The sequence below is a fragment of the Nicotiana tabacum genome, chromosome 8, assembly GCF_000715075.1.
Source record: "Nicotiana tabacum cultivar K326 chromosome 8, ASM71507v2, whole genome shotgun sequence".
NCBI classification, from domain to species: domain Eukaryota; kingdom Viridiplantae; phylum Streptophyta; class Magnoliopsida; order Solanales; family Solanaceae; genus Nicotiana; species Nicotiana tabacum.
In genome coordinates, this window is record NC_134087.1 from 56535300 (window position 1) to 56545946 (window position 10647).

The 10647-nt window shown below is 40.0% G+C and overlaps 2 long non-coding RNA genes across 2 annotated transcripts; both read left to right on the forward strand.

Annotated features, from left to right (window-relative positions):
* Window positions 1-1316: 1316 nt before the first annotated feature.
* LOC142163568 (uncharacterized) lies at window positions 1317-3035 on the forward strand. The gene is made up of 3 exons (XR_012694512.1): window positions 1317-1394; window positions 1727-1793; window positions 2781-3035. It is a non-coding gene; the product is annotated as an uncharacterized LOC142163568 (long non-coding RNA).
* Window positions 3036-8447: 5412 nt separating this feature from the next.
* On the forward strand, window positions 8448-10302 carry LOC142163569 (uncharacterized). The gene is made up of 3 exons (XR_012694513.1): window positions 8448-8664; window positions 8997-9063; window positions 10085-10302. It is a non-coding gene; the product is annotated as an uncharacterized LOC142163569 (long non-coding RNA).
* Window positions 10303-10647: the final 345 nt, after the last annotated feature.

Genomic DNA, 10647 nt, shown 5'->3' on the forward strand with positions numbered 1-10647 from the left:
TTTGGGTTGGAAGGCATTTCAGTGTTATAGAGGTCCGTTTGGGATTCCGAGTCTTGGAATAGCTCCGTATGATGATTCTGGAGTTGGGAGCGCGATCAGAAGTGAATTAGGATGTCCGGAGGTCATTTTGAAGTCATTTGGCTAAATATAGAAATTTGAATGTTTTTGAGAAAATTCGACCGGAAGTGGAAATTTTGATATCGGGGTCGGAATGCAGTTCCAAAAGATGGGGCAAGTCCGTAATGTCGAATGTGACTTGTGTGCAAAATTTGAAGTCATTCCGGAATAATTTTGGTATGGTTTGAGACACTTAGTCTCTTTTACAAAAGTTTAAGATGGAAAAGTCAACCGAATATTGACTTATGTGTTAGAGAGCTTGAAATGCAAATTTTATGGTTCGGATAGCTTCGTTAGGTGATTTGGGACTTAGGAGTATGTCCGGAATATTTTTGTGATGACCGGTGTAGAATTAAGCTTGAATTGGAAAAGTTAGTATTTTGGCGAATTCCGGTTGATAGGTGAGATTTTGATCCGAGGGTCGGAATGGAATTCTGAGAGTTGTTGTAGCTTCGTTATGTCATTTTGGACTTTTCTGCAAAATTTGAGGTCATTCGGATGTGGTTTGGTTGGGATTTTGATCAAAAATGGAATTTGGAAGTTCGTGAGATTCATAGGCTTGAATCCGATGATGATTTGATGTTTTGATGTTATTTTGGGTGTTTCGAAGGTTGAGACAAGTTTGAATGATATTGTGGGACATGTTGATATAATTGGTTAAGGTCCCGAGGGCCTCGGGTGGATTTCGGAAGGTTAACGGAATGAAATTCGGACAAAAAAGAAAAAAAAAGTTGCAGAAAATTGCAGAAATTCTGCTGCGAGTAGTCCAGTTTGGAAGCTCATAACATGTAATATATAAGAAATCTGAAAAATTGCATAACACAAAAGTTGTAACCCATACATTCTAGTTTTCGGAAAGTTAAACCATTCGTGATTTGGATATCATCTCAGAAAGTTGCGATAGATCGAAAAGGGCTGCCGGAGCAATTTCGGCAGAATTTACGATGCACTTTAGAAGCTCATATCTCGGGATATATAAAGAGTTATGTGGTGTACAACCTATCAAATTAAAGATATTTGAGTCTAGTTTCTAAATCTTCAAACCGTTTGTCATTCGGATATTTATACAAGACGTTATGGGTATTTAAATAGAAAGTGTCCGACAAGGAACAATTTTAATAGGATGTACAACTTGTAGAGCACAAGTGCAAGGTACAACTCGACGAAGCACAGTCAGATTCTTTTATACACGGATTTAGCTCACTTTTCTTCATTTCTTCAAAGTATGGACGATTTTTGGGGAGCTTCAAGAGGGAATTTTCATCATCAATGTGAAGGTAAGTTATCCCCACCTATTTTGAGTTAAGTACATCAATTATGTATGGATTTGAGCATGAAAATTGTAGAAAAATTGAGGATTTAGGCCTAGGGATTTGAAAATAAGATTTGGTGATTTGAGGGGTCAAATGAACTCCGATTTTGGTAAATTTTATATGTACGGACTCGTGGCGAGACGAGGAATCCGGTGATGTGACTTTCGTAATTTTTCGAGAAGTGGGCCCGGGGCTCGGGTTTTGCTAATTTCGGGATTTTCGATATTTTTCGAGTCTTTTCGATTGGGTTATATTCCCTTAGCCTATTGTGACGTATTCGTTGTGGTTTTGACTAGATTCGACGCGCGAAGAGGTCGATTCAAGAGGAAAGGGCATTGCGGACTAGTTTACGGCCGGTTAGAGGTGAGTAATAGATGTAAATGTTGTTCTGAGGGTTTGAAACCCCGGACTTTCACATCGTAACGCTATATTGAGGCGTGACACACACTCCATGGCGAGTGCAGGGTCGGATACTATTGGGGATTGTGACTTGGTCCATCCGGTGTGATGTTTATACTATACTGGTGATTGATACACATACTTCATTGATATTACGGGGCTTGATGCCATGTTTGGGGCCTTTTGCCGATTTGTAAAATCCTTCGAGGATTGATATTACTGCTTAGCATGATTTGCATATTATTTAATTTCAATCCAAGGTTTTAAATGGTGTTTTGCAAACTCAGCCATAATTCTAAGTGTTGAAAATTTAAATGATATTTTTAAATGTATTCCGGACTGGGAACTTCTGTTTTGTAAATGCCCAAGAGGCTATTATATTATTTTTTGGACTGATTATAAAGTGACTTGAAATAGTGGTAACAATGACACTGTGTGATATACTTGAAACAGTGGTAACAATGACACTGTGTGATATATTTGAAACAGTGGTAACAATGACACTATGTGATATACTTGAAACAGTGGTAACAATGACACTGGATGATATACTTGAACAGTGGCAACAATGGCACTGTATGATATAAATTGGTCAGGTAACAATGGCTGACCGGTCAGGTAACAATGACTGACCAAGATATTGCGCTTGGGCTGTAGGAGCCCCTCCGGAGTCTGTACACACCCCTAGTGAGCGCCGTCGACGATAAATAAATATGGATGGCTCGGATTGCACGCTGCAGTGGGTACTGGAATGTACCATCATATGCATTGCATTGCATTCATGGATTTCTATTTATACTGTTGTTTAGCTGCTCAGTTCCATATGTTGCTGTATATTTGGATTTTAGCTTACTTTGTGTATTTACTGGATTTTCTTATCTTCGGACTGTAGTTACTTTTATTACTCACTGGGTCAGAGTACTCACTTTACTCCCTGCACCTTGTGTGCAGATCCAAGGCAGTCTCAGGCTCAGTAGATCCAGCTTCTGGGAGTATCGAGGTAGCTGCACGGCGTTCGCAGCCATTGATCTTCTCCCTCCTATCCTATCTCTTTATTTTCGCATTATCAGACTTTGGATATACCATGTATTAGGATGATATTTTGTATTCTAGAGGCTCAAATTCGTGACACCGGGTCCTAGTGAGATTATATTGTGTATTTTGTTAAATTCTTCAGTACTTTAATCTTGCTTAATTGATATTTCTTTCCGCTATTTTTGATAAATTGGGTTAAGTGTTGAATAATGGTCGGGCTTGCCTAGTAGTGTGTTGGGCGCCATCACGACCGGGATTTGGGTCGTGACAAAGTTGGTATCAGAGCCTAGGTTACTTGGTCTCGCGAGTCATGAGCCGGTTTAGTAGAGTCTCGCGGATCGGTACGGAGACGTCTGTACTTATCCTCGAGAGGCTGCCGAACCTTTAGGAAAACTTCACATTCTTGAATTCTTATCGTGTGTCCTTGATTCAGCTTGAAAAAAAACTTTTGAAATTCCTTCCGCGTGATCGTAAGCACCAACGGGCACTCAGTATCAGATGTGTCTCGATGGCTTTTGATTCCCCGATCGAGGGGCGAAGTGTAATCTCTCTGAGTTTGAAGTTAGACCAGTTTGGAGGACTTGAGGCCAAATCTTTGCCAATGCCTTGAGCACCGAGGTGCTGATTTTGTGAGCAAGTGTTTTGAACTCATATGTTCATTATTGTCCTTGTTAGCCGGAATGGCGGTTGGATATCCACGTGATGAATATGTTAGTGTTGCGAGGTATATTGTACGACTTGGTAGTGGCGAAGAAGCCTACTGGATAGTAGATGAACTGTTAAGTGATTCGTTTCTTATTGTGATTTGTTGAGTAGCCCGAGTTATGGGCGCGTGAAGAATATTTTTCGTGTCTCCTAGTTAGATAAGTTTGGGAGCTGAGATCGCTTCCGTAAATGTATTATGACGAAATCGTTGAGTCAAGGAGACCACCTTGAAGGTCGACAATATTAAAGGAAGAATATGTTCCTACTTGGTTGAATAGCCCAATAATGGAGGGTTGAAGGGTATTTTCTATGTGTTATGATTCAAATAGGTGCAACGCATGTCCATGTATCAATTCAGATTTATGTAATTGATATGCATTGTGATGCTTTGTCAAGTTGTGGATGAGTTGTTAAGATGGTTTTGGTGATTCTCTGGCAGGTGGATAGGACCAATTACAAAGGAGGCTCTGCCGAAATTTTTGAAAAATTTAGGACTTAAAAAAAAAAAAAAATTGGTCGCCAAGAGAATGGGCTTTACTGTTGTGTGAGTAAATGCAAGAATTGCAGAAGAGTTAAAATTCCAGATGATTCGTGTTTCCACGAGCTTATGATGGAGTGAGTTTAATCTCACCATGATATTACGACAACAATAGAGTATATGTGTTGTGATCTATGGCTTCGAGCCAAGTTGGGGAGCTTGCTGTTGATTAGCTGATTGCACGGTTTATTACCTGCGTGAATTCTGGTTATTGGCGTATTGGTGGGTTATTGCAGCTACGGAAAAGGACCATGAGTGGTAATTTGAGTAAATGAATTGTTGGATGCATGCTATGGTTAGCCTTATTGGCTCATGTTCAGACTTGAGGGAAGATTCATGATTTATGCCTCGTATAGGTGCAGGCTTCGAGGGAAGTGATCCCTCTAGGTGCTTTATCGAGAGGGTATTCATATGTTATAAAATTCAGTAGAGTTGGTTGCATTCGGGGCCAAGTCAGAGCTGGGTGGCTCTCAATAGCGGTCCTAGTTAATTCAAGAGGTAAAGTGTGGTGCCTAATGATTTTGAGTCTATAAGTACGGTTAAGAGTCAAGCTTTTGAAGCAACTTATAAAGAAAGGCACAGAATGTTCTATGATGTTTTGACTTGCGGTGCAGCATTTGAGAGACATGAAATGGTCATGGTATTTGAGACAGCATGGTCTCGTGATTTAAGGTTACTCGGGGTGAGTTTGGTTGAAATACGTTAGGTGTTAAAGGGAGATATTATTATTTCTAAGGCAATCAAGGATAAATTGGAAGGAAGTAGATTGATTAGCCATAGTTGAGTTGGTATATTGGTGTCAGTGATCGGTTCGTCTAGCGTGATCGAGTTATGCATGTGAGGCTTGTTGGCCGCAGTGATTGATGTTAATCTGAAGCATGCTTTTGTTAGGGCCTATTATGAGTAGGCGGATCCTAGAAAGTGTTATGGTGGCTTGGACAACTACTTAGAGATTGGCATATTCAACGATTATGAGGATTCGTCTGTATGCTGCTATAGTTCTCCTGAAGTGAGTTAAATGGAAAGTCTTATGTGATGAAGTATTAGCCTATCAGCGGTTCCAGAGTTGTGATGGAAATCGCGTCTATCGTATATTGGCACGTGAGGTGCAGTGAGTGGTATGGAATTTGAAGTAAGGACCAAGGTTGCAGTTTGGTCAATGACTATGATGTCACGATCTCGGATGAGCAGTATATGAGTTTCAGTGTTTTGAGTAAGATGGGTATTGACGTCAGTATCACCTGAGGTCGGTGTTCTGTGAGAAAGGCTTTGCATCCTGGTTAGGGATTCTTGATCGCTTTTCAGCGTTAGTGCAACTGGTGGTTTGGATGTGCAGACCCGTTAATTATTTCGGAAGATGGTAGGAGCTTGTCCCACATGAATATTGTATAAGTGTGACATGTAGTCACTTGATTAATTAGAAATTTAAACCAAGTATGAGGATTTTGGTAATATCATCCATTTGAGAATTTATGCCAGGAGGGCACTCTGTTTATTGGGTTATGGACCTGTGAAAGATTATTGGCCTAGCTTGGCACGATCAGGATCGACTTGTGGTCGGTGGATAGATTTAAATGTGGAAGTGAGCCTTACGTCAGGCCAGTTGTGTTTATTTCAGCAATGCGCTCTTTATGGAAGGATAGTCGCAGTCTTATTTCGTGGTCAGTTAATTCATGTAAAGATATATTGCACCGTATGAGTTGTGAGACGGCTTGGTAAATTCCTTATGTGTTGAGGTTCCGCTCAGCGGTGATGTTATATGAGCATGATGAGACTTAGATCATGTATCGCACCTCAGTTGTGCTTGAGTTTGTAGCCTATAGCGCTATATCTTTCCTTGGGAATGATATTATGCACCTTAGTGTGTTTATGACCGATATTCGGTATTTTGATGTGATTAGCTATTCAGCTCGACGTATATCTCCTTATGTGAGTTCTATATGTGGATCGGGTGACACACCGCCATGGGTATGTTGTTTGGATCGGGTTGCACGCCGCAACAGTGTGATGTTCAGTTCAGTGCCCATATTTGCTTTTGTGTGTTCTGTTTTCCTGTTTTCTGAGGAAGTTTATGTTAGTGTGCAAGTTGAGTAGTTCCTTCTAGAGTCCGCCTTCCTTTTGTATCGCGTTCGAATTGATAGCATACTGGCACATTGTGGCGCCTTGTGGGATTTTTGATTATGTCTGAGGTGGCTTATTGCCTGAGCAGTTCGTACTGGGTGAGACGAGGTTACTAGATTTGGGGTCAGTGCAAACTGATTATATGTAGTATATTATATAGCAAAGATCATTCTTTGGTTTGGGACAAGGTAATGGAACTTGTCAGTAGTGTAGATCGAATGAACTGTTGATTCAGTAGTTGGTTATGAATTTCGGCACATCTCTTCAGTCGTATCGGTGTTGAAAAAAAAAAACTAGAGCAAGACCTGTGTAGATCATGAGATGCAATGGGAGCATCAGATTCGTGGAATTTCGACCATTATGTTTAAAGAATGTTATTGTGGTTCTATGAGTAAGTGATGCAAAGTGTGAATTCAGCAAAGTTATGCAGTCATGTTTGGGTACAGCGTGTGGAGATTGATATGGTGGTCGTATGATGGAAACAGGCTTGGCAGGAAAATTCAGGATGTTGGAATTGGGCCTAATGGCTTATTTGCTTGAATAAATAAGTATATCTACAGAATTATCGAGCTAATGTGCTCAACGGAGTAGTGGTAGCATGGGAAAGTGCATGATGTGTTAAACAAGTGATTTTGGACTACTTCAGTGTAGTTCTCAGCACGTTCGAGGACGAACGTATGTTTAAGTGGGGGAGATTGTAACGACCCGACCGGTCGTTCTGAGCTCCGGCGCGTCATTCAGCAGTTTGAGGCCATGAGCGGCTTCATCTCAGGTATATTGACTTGTGTGTATGGTCAGAATTAAAATTCAGGAAGTTTGGAGTCAAATCTAAATGGAAATTCTCATTTTGAAAGCTTAAAATTGAATAAATGAACTAGGATTAGAATTTTGAGTAAACGACCTCGGATTTGGGATCTGAAAGTTCCAGCATGTTCGTATGATGATTTCGGACTTGGGCGTATGTCCGGATTTGGTTTTGGGTAACCTGTGAGCATTTCAGCGTATATTGTGAAAGTTAGTACTTTAGAAGAATTTCATAAATTTGGGTTGGAAGGCATTTCAGTGTTATAGAAGTCCGTTTGGGATTCCGAGTCTGGGAATAGCTCCGTATGATGATTCTGGAGTTGGGAGCGCAATCGGAAGTGAATTCGGATGTCCGGAGGTCAATTTGAAGTCATTTGGCTAAATATAGAAATTTGAAGGTTTTTGAGAAAATTCGACCGGAAGTGGAAATTTTGATATCGGGGTCGGAATGCGGTTCCGAAATATGGAGCTAGTCCGTAATGTCGAATGTGGCTTGTGTGCAAAATTTGAAATCATTCCGGAATGATTTTGGTAAGGTTTGAGACACTTAGTCTCTTTTACGGAAGCTTAAGTTGGAAAAGTCAACCGAATATTGACTTATGTGTTAGAGAGCTCGAAATGCAAATTTTATGGTTCGGATAGCTTCGTTAGGTGATTTGGGACTTAGGAGTGTGTCCGGAATATTTTTGTGATGACCGGTGTAGAATTAAGCTTGAATTGACAAAGTTAGTATTTTGGCGAATTTCGGTTGATAGGTGAGATTTTGATCCTAGGGTCGGAATGGAATTCTGAGAGTTGTTGTAGCTTAGTTATGTCATTTTGGACTTGTCTGCAAATTTTGAGGTCATTCGGACGTGGTTTGGTTGGGTTTTTGATCAAAAATGGAATTTGGAAGTTCGTGAGATTCATAGGCTTGAATCCGATGATGATTTGATGTTTTGATGTTATTTTGGGTGTTTCGAAGGTTGGGACAAGTTTGAATGATATTGTGGGACATGTTGATATAATTGGTTAAGGTCCCGAGGGCCTCGGGTGGATTTCGAAAGGTTAACAGAATGAAATTCGGACCAAAAAGAAAAGAAAAAGTTGCAGAAAATTGCAGAAATTTTGTTGCGAGTAGTCCAGTTTGGAAGCTCATATCTTGTAATATATAAGAAATATGAAAAAGTGCAAAACACAAATGTTGTAACCCATACATTCTAGTTTTAGGAAAGTTAAACCATTCGTGATTTGGATATCATTTCAGAAAGTTACGATGGATCGAAAAGGGCTGCCGGAGCAATTTCGGCAGAATTTACGATGCACTTTAGAAGTTCATATCTCGGGATATATAAAGAGTTATGTGGTGTACAACCTATCAAATTAAAGATCTTTGAGTCTAGTTTCTAAATCTTCAAGCCGTTTGTCATTTGGATATTTGTACAAGACGTTATGGGTGTTTAAACAGAAAGTGTCCGACAAGGAACAATTTTAATAGGATGTACAACTTGTATAGCACAAGTGCAAGGTACAACCCGACGAAGCACAGTCAGATTCTTTTATACACGGATTTAGCTCACTTTTCTTCATTTCTTCAAAGTATGGACGATTTTTGGGGAGCTTCAAGAGGGGATTTTCATCATCAATGTGAAGGTAAGTTATCCCCACCTATTTTGAGTTAAGTACATCAATTATGTATGGATTTGAGCATGAAAATTGTAGAAAAATTGAAGATTTAGGCCTAGAGATTTGTAAATAAGATTTGGTGATTTGAGGGGTCAAATGAACTCCGATTTTGGTAAATTTTATATGTACGGACACGTGGCGAGACGAGGAATCCGGTGATGTAACTTTCGTAATTTTTCGAGAAGTGGGCCCGAGGCTCGGGTTTTGCTAATTTCGGGATTTTCGACATTTTTCGAGTCTTTTCGATTGGGTTATATTCCCTTAGCCTATTGTGACGTATTCGTTGTGGTTTTGACTAGATTCGACGCGCGAAGAGGTCGATGCAAGAGGAAAGGGCATTGCAGACTAGTCTACGGCCGGTTAGAGGTGAGTAATAGATGTAAATGTTGTTCAGAGGGTTTGAAACCCCGGACTTTCACATCGTAATGCTATATTGAGGTGTGACACGCACTGCATGGCGAGTGCGGGGTCGGATACTATTGGGGATTGTGACTTGGTCCATCCCGTGTGATGTTTATACTATACTAGTGATTGATACAAATACTTCATTGATATTACGGGGCTTGATGCCATGTTTGGGGCCTTTTGTCGATATGTAAAATCCTTCGAGGATTGATATTACTGCTTAGCATGATTTGCATATCATTTAATTTCAGTCCAAGGTTTTAAATGCTGTTTTGCAAACTCAGCCATAATTCTAAGTGTTGAAAATTTAAATGATATTTTTAAATGTATTCCGGACTGAGAACTTCTGTTTTGTAAATGCCCAAGAGGCTATTATATTTTTTTCTGGACTGATTATAAAGTGACTTGAAACAGTGGTAACAATGACACTGTGTGATATACTTGAAATAGTGGTAACAATGACACTGTGTGATATACTTGAAACAGTGGTAACAATGACACTGTGTGATATACTTGACACAGTGATAACAATGACACTGTGATATACTTGAAATAGTGGTAACAATGACACTGGATGATATACTTGAACAGTGGCAACAATGGCACTGTATGATATAAATTGGTCAGGTAACAATGGCTGACCGGTCAGGTAACAATGACTGACCAAGATATTGCGCTTGGGCTGTAGGAGCCCCTCCGGAGTCTGTACACACCCCCAGTGAGCGCCGTCGACGATAAATAAATATGGATGGCTCGGGCTGCACGCTGCAGTGGGTACTGGAATGTACCATCATATGCATTGCATTGCATTCATGGATTTCTATTTATACTGTTGTTTAGCTGCTCAGTTCCATATGTTGTTGTATATTTGGATTTTAGCTTACTTTGTGTATTTACTGGATTTTCTTATCTTCGGACTGTAGTTACTTTTATTACTCACTGGGTCGGAGTACTCACTTTACTCCCTGCACCTTGTGTGCAGATCCAAGGCAATCTCAGGCTCAGTAGATCCAGCTTCTGGGAGTATCGAGGTAGCTGCACGGCGTTCGCAGCCATTGATCTTCTCCCTCCTATCCTATCTCTTTATTTTCGCATTATCAGACTTTGGATATACCATGTATTAGGATGATATTCTGTATTCTAGAGGCTCAAATTCGTGACACCGGGTCCTAGTGAGATTATATTATGTATTTTGTTAAATTCTTCAGTACTTTAATCTTGATTAATTGATATTTCTTTCCGCTATTTTTGATAAATTGGGTTAAGTGTTGAATAATGGTCGGGCTTGCCTCGTAGTGTGTTGGGCGCCATCACGACCGGGATTTGGGTCGTGATATAAAGCATGACCAGAAGCGGATTTAACCAAATGAGTGGTCTTTTGAAAATATTTAGTTGGAATTAATCCTTCCTGAATGCAGCTTACATCAGCACCACTATCAATCATGGCCACATCAGTTATAGAAAAATTATTATCGATCAAAATAGTACATTTAATATACCATTAATGCGCAGTAATAATTTGAATCATACCTAAAAGCATATCAG